The sequence below is a fragment of the Alligator sinensis genome, unplaced genomic scaffold, assembly GCF_000455745.1.
Source record: "Alligator sinensis unplaced genomic scaffold, ASM45574v1 scaffold642_1, whole genome shotgun sequence".
Lineage (NCBI taxonomy): Eukaryota > Metazoa > Chordata > Crocodylia > Alligatoridae > Alligator > Alligator sinensis.
The window spans coordinates 434,177-437,657 of record NW_005842289.1 but is presented as its reverse complement, the minus strand read 5'-3'; positions in this window follow the sequence as shown (position 1 = coordinate 437,657).

The following is a 3,481-nucleotide window of genomic DNA, read 5'->3' as shown; positions in this document are numbered from 1 at the left end:
GTAGGGCCGCCCTGGCCAGGCCCCTGGGAAGGTGGCAGCCTGGAGGGGGGAGTGGGGGCTGCCTCAGAGCTCTGCAGACTTGGGCCACAGCTGGGCCCCCAGCAGCACCCAAAGTGGAGCCTGGCCTGGCCCATACAGCTTCGTGGGATGGGGTGCAACCGCCCTGCCCGCAAGAGGATGCTGCCTGGCAAGGGCAGGAAGCTGGGCTTGGGCAGCTCCTGGCTCAGCCCCTGTGCACACTGGGCATAGCATGAGTGGGGCAGAGTCCCGCGAGCCGTGGCAGGAGCCCCCGGGGCTCTGAGAACAGCTGCACAAAGCTGCGCACTTACCTCTGCCGGCCTGGCCTGTCTGGTCCCAAGCAGCACATGGCTCAGCTGCCACTTCTCCTCCCTCGCGCTGACTCGGCCAGATCTGCCGCATCCCAAGCGGCACCCAGGGAAGCAGCGACTGGACTGCGTGCTGCTTAGGATGGGATGGGCCTGGCCTGGTCAGCACTGGTGAGAAGACATGGCGACTGAGCCAGCTGAGCTGTGTGCTGCTTTGCCTCTCAGGTGCCAACCCATCCTGAGTGGTGCTGGGAAGCGGCACACGGCTCAGCTGCTGCTTCTAACAGGTGCTGACACAGCCAGGCCCATCCCATCCCATCCCATCCCATCCCAAGCAGCACGCAGCAGAGCCAACCCAGCCGCTGCTTCCCTGCATGCCGCTCGGGATGCAACAGGCCTGGCCAAGTTGGCACCGGTGAGCAGAAGTGGTGGCTGAGCAGTGTGCTGCTGGGGCCCGGCCGGGACAGGCCAGCAGAGGTAAGGGAAGGCATGGCTGAGTTGCGTGCCACTCTGGCCGGGCCAGGCTGGTCCTGAGTGGCACTCTGCTCAGCCAATTGAGTACCCTCTTTTCCTTGTCGGTGCCGACCCGGCTGGGCCTGCCCCATCCCGTCTCGAGCGGTACACAGCAAAGTCAGCCCAGCCACTGCTTTGTTGTGTGCTGCTTGGGACGAGATGGGCCCAGCCGGGTCGGCACCAGTGAGGAGAAGCAGCTGAGTGGTGTGTGCTCCTGCCACTCCCCGTGGCCTCCACCCGTCCCCGCGCTTTTCCCCATGCCCCGTCTCATTGCTGCAGCAGCTTCCCTCCACCCTCCACCCCCGCTTCCAGACTGGCCCCAGAAGTACCATGGTGCTCCCGGCCCCTGGGCTGTGCCAGCAGTCCCCCTCTCCCCCCTCCATCCAATCTTACCTTATTTTCCACATGGACAGAGGGTGGGGGGTAACCACGCCAGGGTCATGAGGCCAGAAGCCACAGAGGCTTCTGGTTAGGGGCTGAAGGGTGGGGGGGGAAGTAGGGGCTAGGGGTCAGGTGGAGCCAGGCTTGCCTTGCTGCTCAGCCACAGGCTCCTGCTGGGTCCTGCTGCTGCTGTCTGCCTGTCATCTTTGACAGACAGTGAGGGGTAGATAAAAATTAATTTTCTAAAATTTTTAGAGGCTCCATGGGCCAGATAGAATGGGCTGGTGGGCTGGATCTGGCCCATGGGCCATATTTTGCCCAGCCCTGGTATAGCAAGTGTTTTTGGGGTTTTAGGATTAAAGGCTGTTTCTGTATATTGAGGAGCTGGGATATGTCACACCCTACCAGAAGCACTGATAAGAAGGCCCATTTAGAATCATACAAAGTTAGGGTTGGAAGGGACCTCCAGAGGTCATCTAGTCCAACTTCCTGCTCAAAGCAGGACCATCCCCAACTAGATCATCCCAGCCAAGGTTTTGTCTAGCTGGGTTTTGAAAACCTCCAAGAATGGAGATTCTACCACATCAGTGGGTAACCTGTTCCGGAGCTTTACTACCCTTCCAGTGAGAAAACTCTTTCTAATATATAACCTAAACTTCCCTTGCTGCAACTTGAAACTGTTGCTCCTTGTTCTGTCATCTGCCACCACTGAGAACAGTCTAGCTCCATACTCTTTTGAACCCCGCTTCAGGTAGTTGAAGGCTATTATTAAATCCCCCCTCAATCTTTTCTTGTCTAGACTAAATAAGCCCAGTTCCCTCAGTTTTTCCTCAGAAGTCATGTCCCTCATCCCCCTCACCATTTTCATTGCCCTCCGCTGGACTCTCTCCAATTTGTCCACATCCTTTCTGTAGTGGGGGCCCAAAACTGAACACAGTACTCCAGTTGTGGCCTCCCCAGTGCTAAACAGAGGGGAATAATCACTTCCCTCGACCTGCTGGTCACACTCCTACCAATGCAGCCCACTATGCCAATAGCCTTCTTGGCAACGAGGGCACACTGCTGGCTCATATTCAGTCCCCAGCCTGTACTGGTGCATGGGATTGTTCCATCCTAAGTGCAGGACTTTACACTTATTGAACCTCATGATATTTCGTTTTGGCCCAATCCTCCAATTTGTCTAGGTCAGGGGTTCCCAAAGCTTTTAGGCTGTGGCCTGGCAAACCGCAGCCCAGCAGTCACAGTTGACCGCGGCTGGAATTTCATTGATTTCATAGAAGTTAGGGCTGGAAGGGACCTTGAAGATCATCAAGTCCAGCCCCCTGCCCCAAGGGCAGGAAGTCATCTAGAGTCAAAGGATCCCAGCAAGATAAGCATCCAAATGGTTCTTGAATGAGTCCAGAACAGGTGCCTGCATCACTTCTGGAAGGAGTCTATTCCAGGCCTTGGGGGCTCCGACAGTAAAGAAATGTTTCTTTATGTCCAGCCTAAAACGGTCTTGTAGGAGTTTATGACCATTAGCCCTTGTTATCCCTTGGGGTGCTCTGGTGAACAGACGTTCCCCCAGATCCTGATGCACACCCCTTATGTACTTATAAGCAGGCACCAAGTCACCCCTGAGCCTGTACTTCTCCAGGCTGAAGAGTCCAGTGGCTCTCAGCCTCTCCTCAGAAGGCCTATTTCCTTGCCCTCTGATTGTGCACGTGGCTCTCCTCTGGACTCTCTCAATTTCCAGCCGAAAGGTAGGGATACCCCCACCACCGCGGGCGGGGGGTGGGGGGGTAAACCCTGCGCTGCTGAAGGCCCTGCAGAAGGAGCTGTGACCTCTCCGTCCAGCTCTAGGGGCCATGGTTTGTCGATCTGTGGCCACTTCTGGTCCAGCGGCGGACCATGCTGCGGACTGGCAGACAACCCACTGCAGCCCAGCACCAGGCTGCAGCTTGGGCATTGAGAACCCCTGCTGTAGGTCACTCTGAACCCTAGCCCTATCCTCCAACCTATCTACTACTCCCCCCCACCTTGGTGTCATCTGCAAACTTGCTGATTGTGCACTCTATGCCATCTTCCAGGCCATTGATGAAGACATTAAACAAAACCCCAGGGGCACGCCACTTGATACCGCCTGCAACTAGACATTGAGCCATTGATTACTACTCTCTGAGCTTGATGCTTCAGCCAGTTTTCTATCTACCTTACAGCCAAAATATCCAGCCCATACTTCTTTAACTTGCCTGTGAGAATGTTGTGGGAGACTACATCAA